The sequence below is a fragment of the Eurosta solidaginis genome, chromosome 4, assembly GCF_040869045.1.
Source record: "Eurosta solidaginis isolate ZX-2024a chromosome 4, ASM4086904v1, whole genome shotgun sequence".
Taxonomy (NCBI): domain Eukaryota; kingdom Metazoa; phylum Arthropoda; class Insecta; order Diptera; family Tephritidae; genus Eurosta; species Eurosta solidaginis.
Window position 1 is genome coordinate 180,946,301 of NC_090322.1, and position 12,955 is coordinate 180,959,255.

Here is a 12,955-nt window from a genome sequence, read left to right on the forward strand (position 1 = left end):
AAGCACTCATCAACAGCTTTCATTTGACATCCATATTCTATAAACACACTCTAGGGGTACCCGGGTCCACGTTTTGACCTATATTTCGAGACCCAGGGGTATGAAAATTACCCTCTACTAAAGCACTCATCAACAGCTTTCATTTGACATTCATATTCTAATCATATTCTATAAACACACTCCTATATCTCAAGTTAGATCAAACTACACACGGGGTGCAAAACAAATTTAAAATCGGTTCAGTAGTTTAGGAGTCCATTGGCCTCAATTGTGTGACACGTGTTTTTTATATATTAAGATAAATATTATATGTGATGCGGCGATTTGGTTGGAACTTTGTACATCCGAAGCTTTCCAGCAATATTATTTGGGACAGCTTATTTTCCTGGAAGTGACCAAGGGAGCAGGCTGTAGAGGGACAAGGGATGGGACTGGAAGGAGAGATAGGGAACAGCAAAAATAGACCGTGGACTGAGGGCTAGGGATTGGAAAAGAAGTAAGCAGAGTAAAGAAAGAGAGAAATAGAGAGACAGAAGGTGTAGAAAAAGAGGGAGTTATAAGCATAATGTGAGGAACAGAGACAAAGAGAAGAATGGGGGAAAGAACATAAGGAGAATGTTAATCATGAGTTATAACTAAACAAAATGGATTTCTCATTAAATTCTGATTGCTGAAAATAGTTTTTCTGCGTTTTAAGAAAATAAGGCAATTTACAACAGTAACGACAACGTGATCGATCCGGTTACATGTATTTCGATCTGGGGACAGCCATGTAGATCGATGTATATTTTTATGTATGCTTAAACCTGGTGCTGGCTATGGTGATGTTTCAAGCACCGGCGAAGTTGATCAGCCTCAGTTCATTCATAGAGAAGGTTTCATTGTGGGAGTTGAACTATCCGATCGTGGGGCCAAAAACACCTTCCTTTCCCACCCTGGCGTTAAAGCCACCTAGCACAACTGGGGAGCGCCCATATGTGCGTTCTTCACCTCATCGTCCTTCTCCACCGGCGGGACATGGTGATGAGATAATATAAAATTAAAATTTTATGTAGATTCCGGCGCGACATTCCTCCACATGCTTCAACGACAATACTTGGCTACGTATGCAGTCTCTCCCACCACGACTCCAACACCAAAACTGAGCTTATTTGCATGACCATTCTGGCAAATGTCACAACTTTTAATTGTCTTTTTCCTTGCTTTGTCCATCTCATCTATTGGATGGCGGTGATGGCAGCTTTAGTTTCACCAATCACATTAAGGAAACTGACATTCCAGTAGCATACATTAAAATCATAGTCCTTTACACGTTTGCAAAGTCCTCACAGAACGGGCCCTGTATTTCGCAGGTCATAGACATTCGAATATTTTATTCAATTATCACTGCATAGAGTTTACAGATAAACTAAGCACCAATTTATGCACAATTAGTTAAAAAAATAAATAAATGTAAGGCGCGATAACCTCCGAAGAGATTTTAGGCCGAGCTTCTCTTCCAATTTGCATGGTGCTCCTTTCAATTTTTCTTACAAATTGGCGAGACGGGACCTACTTGTTTTATGCCAACTCCGAACGGCATCTGCAAGGCAGATGAGTTTTCACTGAGAGCTTTTCATGGCAGAAGTACACTCGGAGTGCTTGCCAAACACTGTCGAGGGGCGACCCTGTTAGAAACATTTTCTTCTAATTGAAACAACTTTTTTCTAAAACTTTGATGTTGCTTTGCCCGGGGTGTGAATCCAGGATCTTCGGTGTGGTAACGCTACCATCACATCACGGCGTCCACCTGCATAATTATTGCTCATATATAAAAGTGGTTTAGGGGGCTTAGAATATACCCGCGGCAGGTATGTCTGTGGTAAGAGGCGACTAAAATACCAAACTGATTCAAGGAATTGTGTAGCGCAACCTTTTCAAGGGGTTGCCAGCGCAATTTATAGCTTCTCCAACCCAATCGTCAACCTTACCTACCCATGGCGAATCCTGTTTCTTTAGCAGCCGAAGCTCTAGCGACCCCAGGTTACTCATGGATCTAGGGGGTTGGGGCGGTATGGCCTAGATGATTTCATGTGTTCATACTAAATTGTTCCCGATATGTACGGGCTAGTGCCATAATGGTGCTTGTTGTCGGAACGTGCCGGGTCTGTATCCGGCAGGGGACCATCAACATCGATAACACTCCATAAAACCTTCGGGGAGTGTCCTTATCACTAAAACAACAACAACATCTATAAAAGCTTTCAACCATAAAGTCAATTAAATACCTAAAACAAATGCGAAATAGGCCCACTGTTAGAATATGTCGAATGAATGTGTGCTTTTTTGACGTATACGACAAAGTTGCCGTCAGCTATTCTGCTAATTACTATTCTGTGCAAGTATTGTATAAATGTAGAATAGGTAAAATAGATAAAGGAGCGGAAAAGCTTTCAACGTAATGATATTGAGCACGAGTTATAGCCCAAACGCCTGCAACATTTTCAAAAACAATCAAAAGTGCATACATATAAATAACACAAAACAAACGACGAAAGCTCCGTCACATCACAAATGATAATAACAGGTGGATAGTCTACGCACATACACATACATATTACAATGCATTCACAAACACATCTACATACATACATAAATAATAAACAAAGCTTAGCACAAAAGTCAACAAATAATAGAGCACTGGGAGCACGGTTGCCACACCATGTTTTATTTGGAACCAAAATTCATCGAAAAAAGGACCAAACCTAAAAAAAAAAGGACCAAATTTTTGTTTTATGTTATTGGTATATACAGAGGTATACAGGAGTGTCGTATTCGTTGTAAAATATAAAACTTTAGGATGTTTCCATGGTTTCCTATATAAAATTTTACTATAAATAGTAAATACTTTGCTTTAATTCAAGGAACAAACAAAAATAAAATGTAGTTCATGGTATTATATTTTCACATTTCTAGGATAAGTCTTATGTCGTTCACCAACCTAACGTTGTGAACCTAGCATAATGTTGTTGATTGCAATGAAATAAAATGTATAATGCAGTTAGGTTTTAGTAAGGAACGGTTCAAAAATGTGCGTTCTGGTCGAACTATGTGGAAAACTCAGTAGAGCATAAATGAAACTAAGTAATTTTGTTAGAGCTATTTCTATAGATGCTTACTTTTTCTCTTAACGTTTAAACTTTGTATCATAGCCTAGATTCAGTAAGTGTGAGTTTCGATACCAGGCCTCAAGGGTTAATGAGGTTCTGCTTGCACCTACGGGGATAATTTTACACAAAATATTTTTTCCAAAATCAAATCTATTTTGCATTTGCTTCAATATAAAGATTTTATATAATATATAAGATAGATTTTATATAATATATAATATATAATATATAGAATATAAAAATAAAATTTTTTAACCGAATTCGTTGTACATTTATAAAGTTATCGCCTTCAAGTAGTATTTCTGCCTTCCAGTTAAAATATTTATTGTGCCAAGATACTTAGTTTTAAAGTATCTTGCGTGGCTTAACCCCTTAACCTTAAAAAAAGTCCTGGAATTTCTTGAACTAATTGAACTGGGTGTGAAAGATTTAAATATCGACGTGCCTTCACAAACTCTCAATATCTCTCGGTGTGCTTGAATTAAGTAAGTGGCTAGTACACTTAATATAAAATAAATTAGTTTCATGCTTTTATTGAGTTTTCAATTCATTAAACTTTAGGCTTGCAACTAGCCCTGTCAAATTTCTTAGTGGCGCACGTGCATTTGAAATACATACTTTTAGCTCTACTAGTGACAAAAATCTTTCAATTAGTGTTTAATAACCGATGGAAATATCTAGCCATTATTATTATAATTATTAAACAAGAGTTTTTTCATAAGTCGGTTGTTTCATCAACAATTAATGACAGTGTATTCGCCAACACTTTTCTTTTTAATGCCTCGCCTAAACTATTTCCTAGGTAAAATGTCACTGTGCTCGTACATTTTTATTGACTGAGCAATTTTTTGTGGTGAGAAATCCATTGAAGTAAATTCAAAATTATATATGGGTAACGAATGTGCTGCAAATTTTTTGGGCAATATTGTGAATTTTTACCTGAGTTAAAAAGAAAGAAAAGTACCAAAATCGTGGCAACTGCCTAAAAAGGACCAAAATTGAAGAAAATGGACCAGCGGACCAAATGGGGATGGTATGGACCATATTTGGCCCAAATGAACCAATGTGGCAACCGTGAGTGGGCGGTTGGTTGCGCTCAATAACACTCAATTAGCTAACGGGGTAAAATAAAAAATTGAAGAGCTTTTCGTGTTAAAAGCATACTTTGAGCATTAGAAAGAGAAAAAGAGAACTAAATCGTGCGAGCACGTTAAACCGTTAGCGCCACTTTTAAGTTAGAGAACTTTGTTAGTATGAGTGGCTTAGAGTTTGTTGCTAAAGTTTTTTGTTACAACTAAGTTTAACGTTCATTATGTTGCATTGCATGAGTAATTTTGTTTGGGCGCATGGGGTGTTGCTGATGATTTTCAAGTTGTTGTGGTTTACAAATGGCAACAGATTGTTGAGGTACGCGCACGCGCAAAGTCGCAAGATCGCAAAAATCATAAATTAACTACATTTTCTTTTAATGATTTTTCGTGACGAGGCGCTCTAATGTGGTCGTACATCAAATAAGCTCGCATAATAGCTTAAGTTTCAAAATATTTACGAAAATTGTGGAAATAGCGCGCTTTATTGTGCTCAAACGAACAGATAAGTTGCGATTTGATGAATTGAAAGTTCGTATAAGAAAAATGTGCACAATGAATTGAGAGTTGTTGGTGTAACGAAGCGCGTGTAATCAAATTGAATATTATTATAAAAAGTTACCCGTCCTCATGAATCTACCTACTATGTGGGTTATAAAATTTCGTTTTCGATTTCATTCATCTTGAACGCAGTGAGGGTGAAAAAACGCTAAGAAAGCTTCCTGTTCTGTTGTGCAAATTCTTTAATCATTCAAAACGTGTTGCGCTTGACTGCTCTCTAAATAGTTAATGTGCATTAGAACTGATATATGTTTGAGTTGGATGTAATTTTAAAATCAGTCGATAAATCTTGCGCGTGTTTAAATGCAGTGTGTGGCGTGTGCACGGAATAATTAGAATTTTGTGCGAAAAAGTAGTGAGAAAAACTTAAATAAAATTAAAAAAAAAAAAACAACACACATTAAAAAAAAATGTGCCATATGCATACATTTACCAAATTCGTTTTCAATGACTTCAAACTTAAGGCAGCAAAAACGAAAAGATGCAATTGAGAACAAAATTCATCAATTAAACTCTTCTTTTCTTATTTTCGAAAATTTAAGAAAAATTTCTATGAATTTTGTAACTAAAACTATGCAAACCAATCTCAAAACCTTTTGGAAACAAAATTTTCGAAAATCAATACGAATTTCCAGAGACCTACAATTTGTACCTTGTTAGACTAGAATTTATTGGGTTCATTATTATTATTACGCCTGAAAGCACAGCAACCTTTGCGTAGATCTACTATGCATGATCTTTCAGCCTAATTTTGTATTTGGAGGCTTTTGATGTATCTTAAGTACCTCTTCAGGCCTTTTACTCCATATCACAGAGGGATTAAGAGTCACACCACCTAGATGGGAGAGTATCTGCCTTGTCAGAGCGACTCATTCGCAGAGAATTTGAACCGGCGTTTTATCCTCCAGCTCACAGAAACGACAAATTTGAGTATTGGATAGATTTAACTTACTTAGGTGATATCGTAGACTAAAGTGTCCCGTATAGTACCCACTGAGAATTCCTAGGTCCTACCTGCTTAGATTAATGAGTTTGGCTGATACTTGCGTTGCGAGAAGTATAAACAGTTTGGCCTGTCTTAGCCCTGGGCAGTCAATTCAGCAACGTCTGAATTGTTTTGTTTCCCAGTAACTTATGGTTTCCCTGGTGTATGCTTTCTGAGTCCACAAAAGGGCTCTGGACCATAGAACGCTGCTGTAGCACCCTGCTTTGCTAGGTAATCTACATGATCATTACTTTAATGTCCCTGATGTCCGTGAACCCATCCTAACAAAATCTTGTTTTTGGCTCCCAGGTCATTAAGGATTTCAATGCAGTCATCCACTAGCTTAGATGTAACTGTGTAGGATTGCAAGGCACGCAGGGCCTCCTGGCTGTCCGACATAAAGTAGAAATTGATTGGGTTACAAAACTATATGAATATGAATATGAAAAATTATTGAAAATATTTATACAAATAACAGAGAGAAATTTCAGCATGCCAAATTGGTGCACTGCTGATGCACTGACCATCGCTTTCCTTAGAACTAAATAGGTCGGAGACATATGAGGCCGCGTTTGACTGGCTTCAGTGTACAACATGCTACGTTTTTGGAGAAGTGTAGCGCCGCCATGCACACCTAATGGCGCACAGTGTTTCGAGTGTATGGAGTTAGGTGGAAAAAAGTCAAAACCATTATAGTTGTGCTCCTATATTAACTTAACCACTGAAATTGGATTATACAGAAGTCCCATGCTTCTAATACTAAAAATTTTAGTGTGTGTGTGTGTCTACATATACATTAGGGTGCTTCAAAAAAAAATGTTTTTCCCAACTCTTACCCTTTTAAATCTTTTTTATTGTAAAGATAATTCTACTTTGTCTTAGATTTGCTCAACAGTCGTTTATTTAATAAAAATAAAACTACAACGTACTTCTATATAAGGTTATCATTCACTTATGTATTTACTGTAAATAAATATTTCAAAATTTGCAATCGTCTCTGACTTTTTTTTTTGACTTTTGCTTGATTTGGCTTTTTCTTTCATTAAAAATGCGTTGGTTCTCTCCTCGGATTTGCCAAACTTTTAGGGGCAATCTATATGATATACGTAATAAATACTCGAATGTTTTTATCAGCGCATGGAATGTAGAAAACTCATAATCATAATTTTCAGTCTTTGCAATGTAAGAAGCAACTGGTATGTTCATTTGACTAGGTTTGGCATCGCAAATGTAACAATTTTGGATACCCTTCCTCCCTGAGAGTATGTTAAATATTTTTCCATCAACAATTGTTGAGAGGAGAGTATGTTTCACTAGGAAATTTTTGCAATCAGTTGGCCTCAATTGATTAATCTGAGCCCTTATATTATCTGCTTCGCGTTTCACTAAATCTGGTGTTTCTTTTTGAAAAATAAATTTGATTGGACGACAATATCGTGTTGATGAGGGTTTGGAATTTAGCCAAATTGGAGTATCGTGGTCATCATTTAACACAAGCTTTAAAGGCATGAAACAAATTAAAAATAAGTACTCGTCAGTTGCAGCAGCATTTTCAAACTTGTATATGCTATGCCCTGAAGTCCCATCTAAGCCACATTTGCAAATAAGTGTTGCTGATTCGACTTTGTCAGCTCCAGAAATGGACAAAGTGTCTAAGACGCGCTTAGTGGTTATGTCTAGCAAAGACTGCAATGTAAAACTAGCAGAAATCTCATCCACATAATTGCATTCATCAGGTGGAAAGCATATCTTCTTAGATTTCGTTAAACTATAGAACGATGGAAAGACATCGTAATCTACACCCAGAGCTGCATTTCTAAATAACTTATAGCTATTGGTAGTTAATTTAACGTCAAGGTAGAGGCCTATCGCTTCATCGCCAGAGAGACACCTTTGTTTTGAAGCATTTACCTGCGCATTTTTCATATCTTTAGCACTGTCTAAGTCATCGCTTAGGTCTTTAATAATGCTAGCAGCATCTTTTATCCTTGCGAGCATAGGGCGTGCTCGGCAGTGAACAAAATTTCCTCCAAAGTGATATTGTTAAGTATAAATTCTACTCTTTTTATTTTAGTTTTCTGCAGCTTTGGAAGTCCTTTGAGGGTCGACCGAATTGTTGTTCTTTTGTAAAAGTTTCTTCAGCAGCATACGAAGGAGCATCTGGTTCCTCCAGTAGAAAAAGTATATCCTCACCATTCAACCATTGCTCATACTTAGAAGAGAACCGCTCAATCCGTTTATCAGCGAAATTCCACTTCTTATCAATTTTCAACATAAACAGTTTTATGTTTCCTTTTAGTTCATCTTTCGCATTATCGGATATACAAAGGTTAATCTTTGTAAGTATGTTACTATATATTTTTTCAAGTCTTTCATTTTTAGGGTAGCTTTGCCACAATTGGAAAAATTCTTTTCGTGAAATTATATAAGATGGAACTGAAAATCGAAAAATTTTAAAAATTAAAAATTACACATTTTTGCGAATCCGTGCGCTACAATCGGCTTATATGATCAAAAACTAGATGAAATTCTCTACAATATGAAACAACCTTTATTGAGTTACTAAGGGGTACTCACTTTTTTTTTTTGCTACTAATCTAAAAAATTTACAATTTCTTGTTGTTTTTTTAAGAAAAAAATTTATTAATTAATTAAATTAATGATAAATATTTTACCTGGATTATCCATGACTCGTACTGAATAGATATCGTTTAAAAAAATACGGTTTATATTAAATTTATTACCGCTTAACGCACTTAAACCGATTAATCAATATCACCCGGATTTCACAAATTTCCACACAAATGCACCGTTTGTCGAAGACTGACGGCAGCTAATTACCCGAAATTTTGCGCACACGATAAACACGTTTATGCTTTTATCTGTCACTATGACTTTTTTCCACCTGCCGCGTTATAGTCGAAACACTGTGTGGCGTATCGCGATCTGGTAATAATGGTTCTGGAGGGTTAGGTAGTTTTATTCTAAATCAATTTAATTATTTTTCTGTTAAAAAAAACTGATTTTATTGGTCATTTCGACAGCGAACTCAATATTATGCAAATGCATCAGATAATTTTAAAGAGAAACTTAAGCTCACGTCGCTCACTGTTTTGTTCTTATGTCTATCGTGCCACATAAATCTCTGTTTAAAGTAATATAATTGTAACATTCACATATAAACGCATTCATCCTATGTTGTGTTGTCAATGTGGAATGCCTCCAACTAACTCAGCGTATAAGGCGCGGTGCTCAACCCTCGGCCACATTGATAGCAGAATGGATGTTACAACCATCTTTATTCTTACGTTCACGCATATCTCTTGTGGAAAGCCGACCAATCCTTAGATCGCTCGATTATTTCGCCCTTGAGCGGGTTCCCTTGCTTTTGCTTCTCTTTACTTCTCTTCACCAACCCTATATATACAGTCACTGTTATTCTAATGTTGACGAAAATCTGTTAGTTTAAAAGTTTTCATTGGTATTCTTATAATAATTAGTTAAAAGAGCAGGGTTAGGCGGTAGTGTGCTACGACCACCACATCTAAGATACTGGATTTAAGATCTCGAAAAAGTCACATCAAAATCTTTAGAAAAAGGGTTTTCCAATTAGAAAAAAATGTGTACATGTTTTTTTTTACAGAGCTATGGTTTGCGTTTGGTGAACTCTTTATACCCTTCATGAAGAGGAAATGACATTAAGTTTTTCATAAATCTCAAAATTGTAAGTCCTTAAAGAGAAGAGATAGATCCACCAATAAGTATACCGAAATGATCAAGATTGAGATCTGAGCTGATTTATCTATGCCCGTCTTTATGTCTGTTTGAACGCAAACTAGTTCCTCAATTTTGATAAAATTTAGTCAGCGGGTATATTTTGGTCCCCGACTGAACATTTGTCGGACCCAACCGGATCGGACCACTATAGCTTATCCCCCATACAACCAATTTTTTAGAAAAGAGGTTTTTATCGCCTTTTTTCACCATATCTTTCTCAGTTTATCAGATAGAATCTTAAAAATTTCATCAAATGATTGCGTATACGGCATATGTGTATTGTTGTCTGAGAAACTTGTAGAGATTGGTCGTTTATATAGCATTTATCCCATATAAACGACAGTTCAGATAAGAAGCTATTATTAATTTCTACCTTAATTCAAATTTCGCCAAATGCTTACGTTTATGGCCCATATTGTTTTCTGAAAAAATCTAGAGATCGGTCCTAAGCTATTTTACCAATTTCAATCAAATTTGTGCACCGTTTGCAGTTTGATCCAACTTGAAAGATAGGATAGCGTTCCTGTGAAGTTTCTTTCCTGGAAGTGGATCAAATTCTATTCACGGTATGACCCTTTTTTCGAGGAATGGAGCAGGGGCCGACAGCGACTGGTAGTGGCACTAAGACTGGGCCTTACACTGGACTGGGATTAGGACTTGGGGTGGGACTGGGACTGGGAAAAGGGATGGAAAAGAACAAGAAAAAGTAGAAGAGAAAAGAGGGAAGGAGAAAGGCATAGAGTTAGACGAAGATAGATGGAGCGGAAAAGAAGTGAGGGAAAAGATGGATAGGGAGAAAGAGACGCAGAAAAAGAGAAAGACAGAGGGAAGATTGAATAAAAAGATAACGAAAATGGTAGAGGGGGAAGGGAGATTAAGAGGTAAAAACTGCTTAAAAGTTATGCAGATAGACCAAAGTTAGGGTAGAGCAACGTCTGCTGCCGGGTCTTTTAGTAATATATAAGTATTCTACACAAGCGGCCGCCGTGGTGTGATGGTAGCGTGCTCCGCCTACCACACCGAAGATCCTGGGTTCTCGCTCCCGTCAAAATTTTAGAAACAAGGTTTTTCAATTAGAATAAAATTTTTCTAAGCGGGGTCGCCCCTCGGCAGTGCTTGGCAAACACTCCGAGTATATTTCTGCCATGAAAAGCTCTCAGTGAAAACTGCCTTGCAGATGCCGTTCGGAGTCTGCCTAAAACAAGCTTATTGCTCAGTTTCATTCATGAAAGGCATGAAGTATTGGGCCCATTTTCAATACCGATCTATTCTAGATATGCTAGTGTAGCGAATTTCGTAAAATTGTCTCAATTTTCGCTCGAGTTAGCGTTGTTCACGGGCGGACAAAGCTCAGTCAAAATCTTTTTCGATCCTTATAATTATACTCAGCTGAGCAGAGCTCAGTTAAATTTAAATTAAATAATTTTGTTCGCATAACGGTACCCCGCAACGGCATAAAACTAATCGATATAGATATAGAATTCTATATATCAAAATGATCTGGGCGAAAAAAAAATTCATTTAGCCATGTCCGTCCTGCCGTCCGTCTGTCCATGGACACGATAACTTGAGTAAATTTTGAGGTATGTTAATGAAATTTGGTGTGTATGGATCTCTATTTGAAATGAACGAAATCGGACTATAACCACGCCCACTTTTTCGATATCCAAAATTTGGAAAAACCGAAAAAGTGCGATAATTCATTGCCAAAGACGGATAAACCGATGAAACTTGGTGGTGGATTAACCTTATGACGCAGAATAGAAAATTAGTAAAAATTTAGACAATGGGCGTGGCACCGCCACTTTCAAAAGAAGATAATTTAAAAGTTTTGCAAGCTGTAATTTGGCAGTCATTGAATATATCATGATGAAATTTGGCAGGAACGTTACTCCTATTACTGTATGTGTTCTAAATAAAAATTAGCAAAATCGGAGGACGAACACGCCCACTTTAAAAAAAAAAATTTTTAAGTAAAATTTTAACAAAAAATTTAATATATTTACAGATATAGGTAAGTAAATTATGTCAATATTAAACTCCAGTATGGTGCAACAAAATACAAAAATAAAATTTCAAAATGGGCGTGGCTCCGCCCTTTTTCATTTAATTTGTCTAAAATACTTTCAATGCCATAAGTCGAACAAAAATTTACCAATCCTTGTGAAATTTTCTACGGGAATAGCTTCTATAACGATAACTCTTCTCTGTGAAAATGGGCGAAATCGGTTGAAGCTACGCCCAGTTTTTATACACATTCGACCGTCGGTCCTTCCGCTTGGGCGTTAACACGATAACTTGAACAAAAAGCGATATATCTTTACTAAACTTAGTTCGCGTACTTATCTGAACTCACTTTATCTTGGGATTAAAAATGGGAGAAATCCGACTATGACCACGCCCACTTTTTCGATATCGAAAATTTCGAAAAATGAAAAAATGCCATAATTCTATACCAAATACGAAAAAGGGGATGAAACATGGTGATTGGATTGGTTTTTTACGCAAAATATAGCTTTAGAAAAAAACTTCGTAAAATAGGTGTGACACCTACCATATTAGGTAGAAGAAAATGAAAAAGTTGCAGAACGGCGAAATCAAAAACACTTGGAATCATGGCAGGAATACAGATGATGTTCTGGGTCACCCTGGTCCACATTTTGGTCGATATCTCGAAAACGCCTTCACATATACAACTAAGGGCCACTCCCTTTTAAAATCATCATTTATACCTTTAATTTGATACCGATATCGTACAAACACATTACATATTCACCTCTGGTCCACCTTTGTGCCGATATCTCGAAAAGGCGTCCACTTATAGAACTCATTAATACCCTTCATTTCATGTCATAAAAACACATTCTAGGGTTACCCTAGGTTCATTTTCCTGCATGGTGATTTTCCCTTATTTGACAAAGGATGAAGGAAAATCGTTCCAAAAAACGCCACCCTTGGTCTACAGCTTGGGACTCTTATCGAACTCATAATTAAGAGCGCTTCGAAAATATTTCAGGGGTGATTTAAAAAAAAAAAAACAAGTAAGGACGGGACTGTCTTCGGCTGTGCCGAAGACTTCATACCTTTCATGAATGGGGCTGAACAATAATCTTATGCCGTTCGTAATCTCCAAATAATCGGATGTATAAGATAAGAAATATATAGTGAACAGATGTACATACCTAAAAGATTTTTTAGATAAATATAAAATATAAAATAGGTAGGTACTTTGTGTGAGGATGCAAAGTTTCAGGTTTTTTGTGGTCTGCATGTAAAAACTATGACTATGAATCACGTATTTCAAAAATATATGACTTAAACGTAACTATTTGATGAAATTTATTGAAATTTGAAGATTCTAGCCGTAAAAAAGGGGCAAAAATGCCAGTTTATAT

General features: G+C 36.5%; 2 protein-coding genes across 9 annotated transcripts in view; both read left to right on the forward strand.

Moving 5' to 3' along the window:
• The window catches only part of chas (chascon), a 231,091-nt gene that overhangs the window by 53,410 nt on the left and 164,726 nt on the right, over window positions 1-12,955 (forward strand). The gene's annotated exons all lie outside the window — the stretch shown is intronic.
• LOC137250730 (uncharacterized) overlaps window positions 4,548-12,955 on the forward strand; it is a gene marked incomplete at its 3' end in the record, with an annotated part of 62,277 nt that continues 53,869 nt past the window's right edge. The window contains exon 1 of the mRNA XM_067784057.1: window positions 4,548-5,153. The remainder of the gene's footprint in view (window positions 5,154-12,955) is intronic.